At 41.9% G+C, this 16,249-nt stretch overlaps 1 protein-coding gene across 10 annotated transcripts in view; it reads left to right on the forward strand.

Moving 5' to 3' along the window:
- ANKRD11 (ankyrin repeat domain 11) overlaps window positions 1-16,249 on the forward strand; it is a 211,311-nt gene that overhangs the window by 78,207 nt on the left and 116,855 nt on the right. For 2 of the 10 annotated variants that reach the window (XM_014536636.1, XM_014536637.1), the window contains exons 3-5: window positions 2,824-2,870; window positions 2,953-3,013; window positions 7,222-7,279. The exons of 5 other annotated variants lie outside the window; for them this stretch is intronic. The gene's annotated coding sequence lies outside the window, so the exon portion shown is untranslated. Of the gene's footprint in view, window positions 1-27; window positions 116-2,823; window positions 2,871-2,952; window positions 3,014-7,221; window positions 7,280-16,249 lie in introns of those variants that run through there. 3 more of the 10 variants (XM_014536638.1, XM_014536640.1, XM_005862492.2) reach the window with 3 other exon arrangements.

Here is a 16,249-nt window from a genome sequence, read left to right on the forward strand (position 1 = left end):
GCTCACAATTTGTATGCATTTTCATAGGGGACCCTTGGCAGAGGGCACCCCTCCTACAGCTATGGAAATGGAAAAACTGGTTCCCATTTAAAGTGGATCTGTGGATCTGTCCTGGGTGTGTGCTCATACACTCAGCACATCCTCAATTGTGTGTTGGCTCACTATTTGTGTGCCCTTCCTTTGATCTTATTTTTGGTTGGCTACCAGTAGCAAATGGACTGAGCCCCACAGTGCAGGCTGGGTTCTTGAATGATAGCTAGCCTGTTTTTAGGGGTATGAACTCTACTCTCTGGGTAGGTTGCTGAGTGAAGTCCAGCCCATTCCTCTGGCAGTGAACAGCCTTTCCCTGGTGCTCATCCAGTTTACTTGCATAATTCTTCCGTTTAAGAAGCTGCCTCAAAATGGATCATGTATCTTATATTTTTAAGACCCTGATTCTCTTGGATTATTTCAATTATGTTGCCTCTCTGGGCTCACTATAATCTTGTCTTGTAGTTCAGCCTGGACACATGGTTTAAAAATTTGTCTTTGCTTTTCCAAATTTTGCAGATCTTTTAAGAAGATCTGGATTGCAGTGGCTTGAAGTATATTATTACATATTTGCCATTTTGGAGAACTTTTTATAGTTATGGAGTTCTGTATACTCAACTTTTTGTGTGTGTGTGTGTGTTTTCCGATGTTCTTTTTTTTTTTTTCATTAAATCTTTATTGTTCAGATTACATTTGTTCCTCTCCCCCCCCCCCCCATAACTCCCCTCCTCCCAGTTCCCACCCCACCCTCCGCCCTCACTCCCCACCCACTGTCCTCATCCATAGGTGCACGATTTTTGTCCAGTTTCTTCCCGCATCTCCCATTCCCCTTTCCCCGCCAAGAATAGTCAGTCCATTCCCTTTCTATGTCCCTGATTCATTATAATCACCAGTTCATTCTGTACATCAGATTATTTATTCACTTGATTCTTAGATTCACTTGTTGATAGATGCATGTTTGTTGTTCACAATTTGTATCTTTACCTTTTTCTTCTTCCTCTTCTTAAAGGATACCTTTCAGCATTTCGTATAATACTGGTTTAGTGGTGATGAACTCCTTTAGCTTTTCCTTATCTGTGAAGCTCTTTATCTGACCTTCAATTCTGAATGATAGCTTTGCTGGATAAAGTAATCTTGGTTGTAGGTTCTTGGTATTCATCACTTTGAATATTTCTTGCCATTCCCTTCTGGCCTGCCAAGTTTCTGTTGAGAAATCAGCTGACAGTCGTATGGGTATTCCCTTGTAGGTAATTGAGTCTCTTTCTCTTGCTGCTTTTAAGATTCTCTCTTTGTCTTTTGCTCTTGGCATTTTAATTATGATGTGTCTTGGTGTGGTCCTCTTTGGATTCCTTTTGTTTGGGGTTCTCTGCGCTTCTTGGACCTGTAAGTCCATTTCTTTCACCAGGTGGGGGAAGTTTTCTGCCATTATTTCTTCAAATAGGTTTTCAATATCTTGCTGTCTCTCATCTTCTGGCACCCCTATTATTCTGATGTTGGTACGCTTGAAGCTGTCCCAGAGGCTCCTTACACTATCTTCGTATTTTCGGATTCTTTTTTCATTTTGCTTTTCCGGTTGGGTGTTTTTTGCTTCTTCGCATTTCAAATCTTTGGCTTGATTCTTGCGCTCCTCTGGTCTGCTATTGGGTGTCTGTATAATATTCTTTATTTCAGTCCGTGTATGCTTAATTTCTAGTTGGTTCTTTATCATAGCATCGAGGGTCTCATTAGTTTTCGTGACTCTCTCCTCAAGTTTATTGACAGCTTCTAGCACATTTTTGCAAGCCCTCAAAATTGCGATTTTTAGCTCTATATCCTCCATTTCTGTCATGTTTTTTTGTCTCCGCATTTTTTATGCTTTCTTGGTGCACCCTCTAGTGGTCTTTGTGCGCAGTCTTGTTCTAGTTGAGCCTTGATTGTTGTAGTTAATACTAGAGGGATTTGACCACCAGGCCGACTGGCTGTGTGAATCAGCTGTGTCTGCCGCGGAAAACTTCTGTCCTCTGGGGAGGTGCTAATCTAGCCTTTGCCTGAGGCGATCCGGCAAATGGCTCTGCGCAGGGCTTGGGCGGGGCGGGCTCAACAGGGCGGGCGGAGGGAGCCGTTATGGTGCCCTCAGTCCTGTTCCCAGAGGCTCTGCTTCTCAGAACCCCCGGAACCGCTGCAAACCTCGGAGGGAAAGCTGCCTTCCAACTGATGCCAGACACTCCCGCTTCTCCCGTTTGGGTCCGAGTCCCCAGCGATTCGCCCGTATCTGGAGCTCAGAGTCTGAGACTCCCCCCTGACCGAAAACGACAACCGCGCTCTCAGCCACCAGCCCGCTTTGCGCGCGCACCTCCGCACCTGAGTTTTTTCCACACTGCGCCTCCTCTGAGCCTCGGTGTGCTGTTATTTTTCCTTCTAGTTGAAGAGTCTCTCCTCAGCCAGCCTTCCTGTGGTTCTGGGTGATGTCCGTTCCGTCTTTTAGTTGTATTTTTGAAGTGGTTGTTTGCGGCAGCAGTCTCCGGTGTTTACCTATGCCACCATCTTGGTTTCTCCTGTATACTCAACTTTTATTATTTAAAAAAATTGCTATCTCTGAATTGGCTGCAGTGAGACCTTGAAACACACTTTTTAATAATGCTAGACCTGATTTGCCTTAATTGAAAATGAGGACTCAGGACCTTTTCTTTCAATAAATTATTCACCTCTTTAGGCCATTTATTATGAAATGATGACATACAATCCTATTAGCATCTTTACTGGAGCTCTTTATCATAAGTTGTAATTTCTGTATATGAAAATGATATTTTTCAGGTTTTATTGAGATGAGAAGAGAAAGTACTCCAAATTTTCTGTCAGAGGTATTTCTATATTAAGAGAAATTTCTTGATTATTGAGAATGGTATGACAGGGTTGGAGGACTCAAGGTCATTTATTTTCCAGTGATCTGGAAGCCTGGTTGGGAAAGCAGTCTTAGCATGTTCTACATTGTGGAGAGAACCAGGTAAGAGCTCCTGTTGTTTTTCATGGACCTTGTGAATTGCTCTCACCTCTGGATTGGACATAGCCGCTGAGTGCTCCTATGGAAGCTCACTCTACATCTGGGACAAGGTGAAAGAGTCCAGAGAGGAGCAACCCTGTGAATTGCTAGCATTGTTTGGTTTGCATATCCACCTGTGGGTCAGCAATTCCATTTTTGACAAGTTGTGGTTTGAGCTTTCCTTATTCGTAGCCCTCAGAATTAAATCAGTCTCTATTATAAGAACTTTCTTTGTGAATCTTTTGGTATACATATTTTTTTAATCCTCACCCGAGGATATTTTTCCATTGCTTTTTAGAGAGTGTGGAAGAGAGAGGGAAACATCAATGTGAAACACATCAATTGGTTGCCTCCTGCACGCACCCACCAGGGCCCAGGCCGTGGAGGATTCTGCAACCGAGGTACGTGACCTTGACCGGAATTTAACTTGGAACCCTTCCACTGAGCCAAACCGGCTAGGCCTGGCATACATTTTTTTATACCCCTACTCATGTAAATCAAAATAATAATTCTCACTGTCCGACATACTTCCTTCTGTTCAGTAAATATTTAACACCTGTTATGTACAATATGCTGTATAATACTCAGCTGGGTTTCCAGGATGAAGAGTAACGGCACCTGGAATGCTTACTGTCTGTCAGCATTGGGCAGCTGCTTCGCCTTTTAATCCTTAAAGATCCTTTGATGTGGGCATTATTCCAATTACAGAAGAAAAATGGAAGTTTAAAGTGTGTGTGGGACTCCCACAGTCCAAGGGCATGCTCTTCCATGAGGCCATAGTGTTACTTGTGAAAATAGGTGTATGAGGTTCTGTCTTCTGCCCTTGCGGCACTTATAGTCTGCAATAAGATGCAATGCTCACAGAGAGATCAGCCAGAAGCTCCTGTGAGAGGAAGTGTGCAATGGGAAGGGAGGAGACCATGTCTCTTGGGGTTTGGGGTTGACAAAGGCTCCACCAAGGCAGTAGCATTTGGATGGATTTTGAGTAATAAGTAAAATCAGAACAAATGGCCATGGGGATTAGAAAAGGAATTTTGGGTGAGGAAGACAGAATGGACCTAGAGCAGAGAGTAGTTTGATGTGTCTAAAGATTTGGGGCACAGGCAAGGTTGGAATGCCAGACCTAGGAGCTAGGAGGGTTCTGAAAGGTGCTGAGCAGAAGCAGGTATTGGAAGAGGGGTGTAGGGCAGGAAACCCAGTGAGGTAGGCATGAGACCCTTATCTCCATGACTGCTCTGGGATGGAGGGTTCAAGGCAGGGTTCCACAGAGTTTGGGGCTTGGGAAGCTGTGCAATTAGATTCTTTAGACATGGTGATTAGGATGGCAGTGTTGCTGTGGAGACAGGAGACAGAGAGAAGCTGTGATTTGGGCATAATGGATTTGAGCAGTGACAGGAGTGACTGGATACCCAACAGGTAGCTGAGAGGGACATCTAGGTTTAGGAGATAATTCAGGACAGGAAGTTGAGGTCTGGAGTCCCCCATTGGTGGTGGTGGTGGTGGTGGTGGTGGTGGTGGTGGTGGTGTGTGTGTGTGTACACACACAGATTTGATTTTTTCATTAAGATAAAAACTAAACATCTATAAAAACAGTTTCTCTCACTGAAACACCAGTAGATTTCTTTGAATGGATAATGTTCTAGGTCATTTTCCTATTTTGGGAAATAAGGTAACTTGTGTTCTAATCTGTACATTGTTACATATTTAAACCTCACAATAAGTATAGTTCACACAGTGTTTTTTAAAAATATATATTTTTATTGAGTTCAGAGAGGAAGGGATAGGGAGAGATAGAAACATCAATGATGAGAGAGAATCATTGATCAGTTGCTTCCTGTACTCCTCCCCACACCCCTCCACAGGGGGATTGAGCCCCAAATCCGGGTATATGCCCTGACTGGGAATTGAACTCTGACCTCCTGGTTCATAGGTCGATACTTAACCATTGAGCCACATGATGGGGCTCTCACACAGTCTTAATGTTACTTTTTTCCCCATGCAATTTTAGGGTTTTTAAATGGTCTAAAGAAGCAATAACAGTGATGTGCTTTTGACTGAAGCCTCCTCACAAGAGCCCAGGATATCAAGTTTAATTTTACAGATATTAAAATTAAAGGCTTAAGGAGTTTGAAACCGTCATTTAGTAGTCATTTTTGTTTCAACTTGAAACAGGTCTTTTATTCTTTGTCAACCATTCTACCCCGTCTCCTGTAAGATTGAACTTCCTTTAGTTTTGCTGTATAAGGGATGGGACCAAATGTGCCAAAACACAACAGAACAAATGAATGCAAGGAGTGAAAAGGTTGCACTTTCCCCTTTGCCAAGTAGGACTAAATGGCGTTAAAGCTTTGTCCCCTGGAATCTTGGAATCTACGTGTTTATTCCAGATCTTTCCGGGGCTGCTGTATCAGGAGGTTGAGTGGGTGGTAACAGAGCTAAAGGAACTCATACCCTTGTCACCATGGCTCTAACTGTTAGGGATGTTCTTTTTCTAATTTAAACAACACATTTATATGGCAGTTTTTAGTTTTTCCAGTCCAACATGGGTTGTTACATTCTCACTCCTCTTCACCCATCCTATGATGTTGGCTTTAAATAGATAATCAGAAGAGTGGGGAAGTGGTTGCTGGGTGGCAGGGAGTTCTTTTGGAATGGGTATAGGCTTATGCTTGTCTGGTACTTTGAAATAATTGTGTAACAATTCTTCAGAGTTGATATTGAGTGTTTTATGTATTAATTGGTTTTAAGGTTTATCACTTGGGGGTGGGGGGAGGGAGTAATGATATCAAAGTGTCTTTGCTAAATTGGATGAAGTCAGCCACTAGCAAGATCACTGGTGGTGATTAGATACGGGTTCACTCTCCAGGGTGTCTTCCTTTCTTTTTAGATTTTTAAAGTTGATTTTGAGAGAGAGAGAGAAACTTCTCCTGCATGCCCCCCAACCTGAATCAAGCCCGCAATCTGGGGCGGGGGTAGGGAGATGGAACCAGCAACGTTCTGGTGCATGGGATTTCACCCAACCAACTGAGCCACACTGGCCAGGGCTAGGGTGTTTCTTGATTAGATAATGGAGTTGGTTAAAATCTGTTTCCTGTGTTATTTTTTTCTAACATAGTGTTCAGAGAAAAGCAGCTTTGAGGGAAGTTTTTTGTTCCAGGAGTTTGGTGATTAAGAAGTACAGGCTCTGGGCTTATTGGAGGCCCTGGACCATAGGTTCAGCTCTGTTAATGTGCATTCTAGGTGATGGGTTAAATATCAGCTGCTGTGGCTGGATTCTGAGGTAGAGTCAAGAGAGGTTTGTTTCTCATACAGCCTGCCCATTGTCAGTTCTCAATAAATGTTTCCTGAATTAGGGACAGATGTCCTAAGCACCTAAGCCAGTGTTTGAATATTTTCCTTTTGCTTAGAAAATGGACCAGGAGGTCCATTGTGAATTTCTTAAAAAATAAATATTGTTTTTCTTTATTTCCATTTTCCACCCATGTAGAAAGTATAAGAAAACATGAAAGGGGGTAAAATCTACCTTAAACCCATTATCCTGGCGATGAGTCTTATTAACTACCCTTCAGTAGTGGACAATTAATATCCTTACTGACTTTCTGTGTACCTGTCCTATCATTTTCAGTTAGCCCTTTGCATCTTTAGGTTCCGCATCCATGTATTCAACCAACTATGGATAGAAAATACTTGGGGAAAAAAAGTTATGTAATTGCTGATGGATACTGTGTACTTAGGCCTATGATGGTTGCTCTGTACTGAACATGTACAGACTTTTTTTCCTTGTCATTATTTCCTAAACAATACAGTATAACAACTATTTATATAGCATTTGCATTATATTAGGTATTACAAGTAATCTAGAGATGATTTAAAAGTATACAGGAGGCCTGGCCTGTGTGGCTTGGTAGTTGAGCATCGACCTATGAACTGGGAAGTCACGGTCTGGGCACATGCCTGGGTTGCGGGCTTGATCCCCAGTGAGGGTGTGGGGGAGGCAGCCCATCGATGATTCTCTCTCATCATTGATGTTCCCATCCTTTTTCTCTCCCTTTCTCTCTGAAATCAAAAATATATTTTAAAAAAAAGTATACAGGAGGGTATGTGTAGGTTATATGCAAATACAACTATCTTTTATATAAGGGACTTGAGCATCTGCATTTTGGTATCTGCAGGGAGTCCTGGAATTAATAATTCCTGAGGCTACTGAGGGACAACTGCATCCAGAAAAAGGTATTGAAATCTCTAAGGATGTATGCGATTTTGTGTATTTCTCTGTGCAGTTTGTTTTTACTTCATATATTTTGAAGCTCTGTTACTTAGGGGTATAAACATTGAGACTTACATCCTCTTGATAATCTGCCCCTTTATTATTGTGAAATGACCTTCTTATCTCTGATGGTCTTTGTCCTACAAGCTATTTTGATTTTACAATAGCTACTCTCTTTTTACTAGTATTATTATGCTGTATTCTTTCCATCTTTTTAAGTAGAAACTACTTTATATTTAAAGAGGTTTCTTGTAGACAGCCTAGGGTTGGGTATTGCTTTAAAAATATTTATTAATTAAATTGTTTGGAGTGACATTGGTCAATATGAACATATAGGTTTCAGGTGTGGGTTTCTATGTTACAATATCTGTATATTGCACCATGTACCCACCACCCAAAGTCAAATCTTCTCCTGTCACCTTATATTAGGACCCCCTTCTCCCCCACCCCCTTCCCTCTGGCAATCACCACACTGCTGTTTGTGTTTACGAGTTTCAGTTTTATATCCCACATATGAGTGAAATCATATAGTTCTTATTTTTTTCTGACTGACTTATTTCACTTAGCATAATTTCTGAAGGTCCTTCCATGTTGTTATAAATTATGCTATTTCATCCTTTCTTATGGCTGAGTAGTATTCCATTGAGTATATGTACCACATTTTCTTTGTCCAGTCCTCTATCATGGGACACTTTGGTTGTTTCCATGTTTTGGCCACTGTGAATAATGCTGCAATGAACATAGGGGTACATATATCTTTGTGAATACATGATTTTGAGTTTTTTGGGTATATATACCCAGGAGAGGGATTGCTGTGTTGTATGGTAGCTCTCTATTAATTTTTTGCGGAATCGCCAGATTGCTTTCCATAGTGGCTTTGTTTTGCCCTCATCATAATGGCGACCCGACTTTTGTGGGGTCCCACCCCAAGCACCCCTCCTGCAGATTAGTCACAGAGGGAAACAGCGGTTCTACTACAACAGTTCTTGGTTTACAGATAATATGCTCCTGGACCCAACTCCAAGGCAACGGGAGGATGGTTTGGGAGTCTAAGGGGAAGCAGGGTTCTATGGTTCCATTTCTTTGTCTGGAACACCACTGATGGCCGATGGCAGAACTTCATACTCTGTCAGGTGTCTGCTTACTCAGTCAGTTTGCTCCCTTTCCACTCACTGGCCCTGTCTCTCCCCTTCCCCTCCCCCTCAGCCTTGAGCTCCAGGCTGCAGGACTGTGTCTGCAGGGTCGTTTGTGCGCTCTCCCTTCTCATCTCCCCGTTTATTCCTAGTTGCTCACCTTTAGATGTTTCAGTGCGTGGGTCTCTCAGGTGTGCGTCTGAGTTGAGCAGGGATTTCTTTGTTGAATTATAGTTGGTTTACTTGTTGAAATTTCATAGGGAGAGGAAAAGGTGCCTCTCAAGCCACCATTCCTCTGATGTCACTCCCTCAGATACTGCTTTTTAAAGAAACTCAGTCTACAATCTCCCTTTAATGGATGTTTAGACCATTTACATCTAGTGTGATTATGGATATGATTAAGTTTAAATCTACTGAGTATCACTTTTCTAGTGTAATAACCTTAAAATAGTGTACATCTATGTCTCCTCTCCCAGCCTTTCTGCTATTGTTTCTTTTCTTTTTCTGTTAGAAGGATGAGTAACATTTGTCTAACACTTAATAACACTTTACACTTCATGAGGTCTCAAAACAAACCTTTGAGGCAATCAGGTTCATACTCACTTTACAGATGAAGATAATTTAGATAATAGCCATGGTATGAGGTTACATTTCTTGGATCTGAATCCTATGCACATCACATTATATTATGCACATACTACATTACCGCACAACTAATCAGGTTCTAGGGTTTTGTTTTTTTCCCCTCGAAACCATTTCCCTTGTGCTAGTTCCCTTTGGAATAGAAGCCTTTCTGCTTTTACTTTCCTTAGTGTAGCCTCGGGGAAAACATGAATTCACTGCTATTTATAATTTCAGTTTTTCTAAGTGTGAAGTAGCACCAAGGTAGCAAATACATATTCATTGGTAAAGTAGTAAGTTTGAACTTGACAATGCTTAACACTTAAGAGCATTACTGTTTTACCTCAAGTAAAACACCAGGGTGTATAATGGGCGTGTTGGAGACACCAAAGGAAATTACTGCAAACAAACATAATGCCAAATTAAGTAACTTAAACTTTATCTTGTTCAAGTTCTTATCTCTTTTGTTGAGTCTCCTCTGATAGGCACAAAATGCAAGATCCCTTCTAATAGGTCTTTCTTTTTCCCTTATAGCTGACCACACTCTCAGGAGCCCCTTGCTCTCGTAGCTGCTGTGCTTTCCTGGTTTCTTCTTCACAGAACCTTCCAGGATCCTGCTCTCTTTTGTGGACACGCTGGTCCACTGGACAGTCGGGGTGTGGGGGAGGGTACTCAAACTTCCAAGTCATTCTCATTAGGTATAGTCACTAATGTGTACTTCTTTCTGGTTGTCTCTGAAACGCTTTGGCCTCCATCAGCTCATCCAGCTTCTCCTGACCGTTTCTCTAGACTAGAGCTTTTCAGCTCAGTCTATTATTTGTTATGAGATGCTCAGCGTGAGGTAGCGGACTCTGTGATTCCTCTTGTTTACCAATCCATTACGAGACCTCAATTTTAGGAGCTTTAAAGCTCCCCTCAGCCTTACCGGGACAAGGTTTCGCCTTCTCATTCCGGAAGCTGCAGCTTTACCTTCCTCTCCAAAAAGCACCCCAGAAAAACCTCGCATTGCTGACATCCTCTTCCTTGCTAACCCAGTGTCCCCCAAAAAGCCTTTGCAGGCTGCGCATGCGGACTCGGAGCCCGCCATCCAGACTCCCTGGCCACCTCCCTCCCGCCAGCTGCGGCAGATCCTAGTACCCTGCTATTGTTTTCTTACATTTTACTTTTACATGTGTTCTAAGCTGTTGTTTTTGTTTAAACAGTGGGACATCTTTAAAAGAAAAAGTCTGATGTATCTGTCTGCGTCATTGCCATTTTTGGTGCTTTTCATTTCTAGTGTAGATTCCTATTTCTTTTTTTTTTTTAAATATATTTTTATTGATTTTTTACAGAGAGGAAGGGAGAGGGATAGAGAAGCTAGAAACATCGATGAGAGAGAAACATCGACCAGCTGCCTCCTGCACACCTCCTACTGGGGATGTGCCCGCAACCAAGGTATATGCCCTTGACCGGAATCGAACCTGGGACCTTTCAGTCCGCAGGCCGACGCTCTATCCACCGAGCCAAACCGGTTTTGGCTAGATTCCTATTTCCATCCAGTGTCATTCCCTCAGGCTGAAGTATTCCTGTCAACATTTTTTGTAGTGTGGTTTTGCTCATAAGTTCTTTCAGTTTTTGTATGTCTGAAAAAGTTTTTATTTCAGCTGTGTGTGTGTGTGTGTATGTATGTATGAAACCACCTTTATTGAAATAATTCACCCATATAAAGTATTACAGTGAATGATTTTTAGTGTATTCACATGGTTTTGTTTTTGGAGGATTTTCAGTGGGTGTTGAACCCCCCCAGGTAAAAAGTATTTTTCTTTTAATTCTCCACAGATGCTGCTCTCTGGTGTTTTTTTTTGTTTGTTTGTTTGTTTTTGCTCAGGTTGTTTCCTTCGAGACTCTGGTATTATCCTTGTGTCCTTTTTCGTGTGGCCTTTCTCTCTGGCTGCTCTTTAAGAGTTTCCTTTTATCTCTGTGATGTACCTTGGTGCAGTTTTCTTCATGTTTCTTTAGTCTTGGGGTTCATTGAGCTCCTTCAATCTCCAAGTTTATAGTTTTCATTAAAATCTGAAAATTTGATTGCTTCAAATATTTTTTTCTGTCCTTCATGCCCTGTGGGAATGCCAGTCACACATCTGTTCAATTGCTTGCAGTTGACCCAGTTCACTAGTGCTACACTCATCTTCTCTCACAATCACCTGTTCTCTCTGTTCAGCTCAGGGTAGTGGAGTTCACTGATCTTTCTTTCTGAATGTTTGTTTTTCAGCTAATCCCATCCAGTGTGGTTTTCATCTCTCATGGTGTAGTTTTCACCTCTAAAATCCATACTTAACATGCCTCTAGTTAAGCTTTTGAATATTGGGGAACTCAGTTATAGTAATTGTTTAATGACTGTGTCTACTAATTTTGCCATCTGTGTCAAGTCTGGATTGGTTTCAATTGATTGATTTTTCTCATGTGTTATAGTTTCTTAATTACATGACGAGATTTTTTTTCACTATACTTTTTATTTTGGAAAAGTTTTAGATGGACAGAAAAATTGTAAAGATAATAGAGAATTCCTGTGTATCTCTGATCCAGCTTCCCCTGATTGCTAACATCTTACATTACCATGGTACATTTGTCAAAACAAACCAGCATTGATTCATTACTATAAATTACACTGCAGACTTGATTCAGATTTCCTCTTCTTGACAATTTTGAGAAGCACCATTTAGGTATTTTGTAGAATGTCCTCCATTTGGGCTTGTCTGATGTTTTCTCCTTAGGATGGAGTTTTGGTTTTAGTTTTGGTGGGAGATGACCACAGAGATGAAGTGCCTTGTCATGACATCCTGTCAGGGGGTGCAGGTTGTCACCATGGCATGTGGGATGCTAACCTTGGTCGGAGAAGATCCCTAAACTGTGTTTACTATTTACTTTTCTTCCTTTGTCCTTCAAATGCCAGCACTAAATTCAGTGCCCATGCAAGAGGATTTGTGGGGAAGATGTGTTTTTTCTACCTGTTTCTTTGTTTATTCAATTTTTTATTTACATTAGTATGAGTTTGTGTATATTTATGTTATACCATCCTTTTTTTTTTTCTTTCTTTTCTCATATTGTTTTAACTTCCATGATTGGGAATATCTTGATGCCAGACACTGTGAATTTTGCCTCAATGGGCCCTGCACAGTTTTGCATTCCTGTAAATCCTCTTGAGTTTTGCTGTGGGAAGCAGTTTGCTCCTTTTAGGTCTTGCTGCTCTTAAGGTTTGTGAGGTAGATGGGGTCTCCTTAGTTGTGGGCTAATGCTCCTCTGGCTGAGACCTTCCTGACTGTCCTGACCTTCCACCAGTCTCTAGGCTGTGATTTGGCTGGTGGAGACTGGCACAGCCTTATCCTGGTTCTCTGCCTGCCTGTGGGTCATTTCCTGCTTGCTGCAGATTTAAGGGTACCTCTGCAGATTTCTGGATAATTTGAGAGGGAAAGGAGGTGGAGAGGGAGGGGAGAAGAAAGATAGAGTGGTGGAGATGTAGAATTCTGCCCTTTAAAAAATTTTTTTGTTAATCCTCACCCGAGGATATTTTTCCATTGATTTTTAGGGAGAGTGAAAGAGAAAGGGAAAGACAGAGAGAAACATCGATGTGAGAGAAACACATCAATTGGTTGCCTCCTGCACAAGCCCTGACCAGGACCTAGCCCGGTAAGGAGCCTGCAAGACGAACCTGGGACCTTTCAGTCCGCAGGCCTTGACCGGAATTGAACCCGGTATATGCCCTTGACCGGAATTGAACCTGGAACTTTGGTCTGCGATGCTCTATCCACCGAGCCAAACCGGCTAAGGCGAATTCTGCCTTTTCAATCATCTTATGGGCTTTTCTGTAACTCTGTATTTGTGTGCAAAGCAGAAACTGCTTCCATTCTTTCATGCAATTTTTAAAAGTATTGTTTCATTTTATATCATTAAAATTAACCTGATTAGGAGGACAAGGGAACATGACCTCAACTGCAGGGTTGTGGGTCCTGGGCTGGAGTAAGGTCTGTGCAGTTGTTCATAGCATGGTGTCATAGATGTTTGGGATTAGATAATTTTATTGTGGTTGCAATGTGATGTTAACATTCGGGGAAAGCTGAGTTGATCTGAACTTTTTTTGCAACTTTTTTATAAGTCTAAAATATTTTAAAGTAAAACATTTAAAAAAGAATCTAATAGATAAGTACAGTCCCCTCCCCCCCTCCAGTGAATGTTCACAATGTTTCACAAGATGAGTACAGTTGTAATAGAAATTGCTCAAACTCACAAGTATGGTGTGAAACCTGAAAGTCCCCTCCTTTCTCACCCTCCCCATCATTCCCAACCCCTCCTCTTTTTTAGACAGGAGGTAGCTTCTTTAGGGAGTGTTCTTCCTCCCCTCTGTTTATATTGTATTTGCATTATTCAGCAGATTGGCTTTTCTTTTTAAAACTTGATGTCAACTCCTAGAGATACTTCCTGCTGTACACTCTTCCTTAGTTGGGCTTCACTGTTTTATTTCACCATCACTCTTGTGGTGGCTGGCGTGGTCTACCTCTCCTGGTTTTTCTGTCCTGCTCTGTGTGGCCACACTTCTCATACATCCTGTCTACACGCTTCATGTATTCCCACCTGTCTGGAATGCTGTCTCCTGGCTCTTTGCAGGGCCTTCAGCTCTCTCCTTGTGGCTCTTCTCTCCTCTGCCACCCCCAATATCACACTCTGTGGAGGGCTCTTGGATTATGACTGCAGGTGGCCTCAAGTTCTCAGAGGGTCCTGGGAAACCTGTAGTGAGACCCCTTCCTGCTTTCACCACAGATGCACATTATTGGCACATTATTAAGCCCGTTCTGGGCTTGACCTAGGATGTTCATGGTACAGTGAGTGATTCCAAGGTGTCTTGCTGGTCCCTGGGGTGTGCATTTCAGGCACACCATAGTTATGAGACGTCCATTTACCTGCAGCTCAGTTGGTGATGGAATTGAGCTGTCAGGCTTCCATTTTATGACGATGCTATTTAAAAGTCAGTACATCATCTGAAAATGACTCTGTGTTTGTTTTGACTTGGTGTAATCTATGCTTGCAAGGCTATTCTTAAATAAAAAATTTTTGTAACTTGCGAAAGTATCTGCTTTATCTACTTGCCAGAAGGTAATTTTACTAAGTCAGGACATACATGTATGTCACTACTTGTGTCCTGAAGGCTTCTTTTAGAAATACTGTTTCATAAGCAGGTGTCTTTTATGATAAAATGCCAATGAGGCAGTGTTGGCAGCCCCAACCCCCACTGCCCCCACGGTTGCAACAGTCATTCTAGGGGAGACCATTCCCTGTGGTCTTCTAGAAGGCCTTACTCTTCCTGATAGCTGTGCTGTGTTCTCTGTTCTCAGCCATCACAGCTGAGAAAAGAGGGCCCCTTGAATTGCTGAGCTGTTGTGTCCATATAACCACGTTGGCTGCACTTTTTCAGTATCTCAGATCTGGAAGAACAGGTGTCTCATGAATAGGGATAGCAAAGAGTAGCATGATATGTTTCCTGGTACTGTCATGTCATTTAAAACCTGGTTGTACTGATATAAGAAGGAAAGGTTACATGAATTGTCTGTTTTAATCATCAAACATTTAAATATCTGTTATCTTGCAACTTTCATCCACGAATTCATCATTTCCTTCTGTGGTTTCTCTCTATATCCCAGATAACCTTGGCATCACACACCTGTCTCTCACCTCAGTCAGCACCACTGGCATCTTTTTTTTTTTGGCCTTAGGTCATAGGTATTTATTTCCAGGTGACAACAGGCTGCTGGTCATGGTTTAGCAGCTGCCTGGAGAGACTGAAGCCAGTGGGCCTAGTACAGCGGTTCCCAACCTGTGGGTCTCGACCCCTTTGGGGGTTGAACGACCTTTTCACGGGGGTCGCCTAAGACCATCAGAAAACACATATATAATTACATATTGTTTTTGTGATTAATCTCTATGCTTTAATTATGTTCAATTTGTAACAATGAAATTGGGGGTCACCACAACATGAGGAACTGTATTAAAGAGTCGTGGCATTAGGAAGGTTGAGAACCACTGGCCTAGTCAAGGAGGGCGGGATCCTCTCACTAGGAGCTGTCCAGTGGGGAGTTCACAGATTAATTCTGATGTCAGAGCATTTTCTATTATGTGTTAATTACATGGGTTGTGTCCCACTAGACCAGCCGTGGGCAAACTACGGCCCGCGGGCCGGATCCGGCCAGTTTGAAATGAATAAAACTAAAAAAAAAAAAAAAGACCGTACCCTTTTATGTAATGATGTTTACTTTGAATTTATATTAGTTCACACAAACACTCCATCCATGCTTTTGTTCCGGCCCTCCGGTCCAGTTTAAGAACCCATTGTGGCCCTCGAGTCAAAAAGTTTGCCCACCCCTGCACTAAACATTGAGTGACAGTATAGCTCATGTCCCTGCATGCTGTTCTAGGAGATGAGGTAAACACTGTCTTTGGCACCATGGAATAAATTATTTAACTTTTACCTTTCTGCTATTAAACAGCAGTGGAGGGAAAAACAGGTTAGGATTGTGGGTCCTTGCAATTTTATAAATTAGTGTAGAACCATGCATAGATTTGGGTAATCACTCATGTGTTTCAGTGTTAATTTAGGGAAAGCTTGCTCATGTACAACATTTGTAATCTTTTTTTTTTAATCGTCACCTAAGGATGGATGGATATATTTATATGTATATATATATGTATGTATATATATGTATGTGTATATAATTGCTTTTAGAGAGGGGGTGGAGAGAGTAGGAGAAACATAAATGGGTTCTGTATGCACCCTAACCAGGGATTGAACCCACAACCTAGGTATGTGTGTGCCCTGACTGGTAATTGAACCTGAAACCTTTTAGTGTACGGGTTGATGCTCCAACCAACTGAGCCACTTGGCCAGGGCAACATTTGTAATCTTAAATGGAGAGGTTAGGAATGTTGTTTTTTTTTTTAAAAGTAAGTTGCAAAACAGTAAATTCAGTATGATCTCATTTTTGACTGAAAATATCCTCTGATGTCTCACTGGTGATGTGGGTGGTTGGGATTGGTCTCTAGTTTTCTTATAGTATGCCAATATTATTTAAATTTTTGCAATAAATGAACAATAATAGATACAGAGGCAGAGCTGCCTCACACAGATTGTCAAACTGCAGCGGGAAGGCCGGG

The sequence above is a fragment of the Myotis brandtii genome, unplaced genomic scaffold (genome assembly GCF_000412655.1).
Source record: "Myotis brandtii unplaced genomic scaffold, ASM41265v1 scaffold165, whole genome shotgun sequence".
NCBI classification, from domain to species: Eukaryota; Metazoa; Chordata; class Mammalia; order Chiroptera; family Vespertilionidae; genus Myotis; species Myotis brandtii.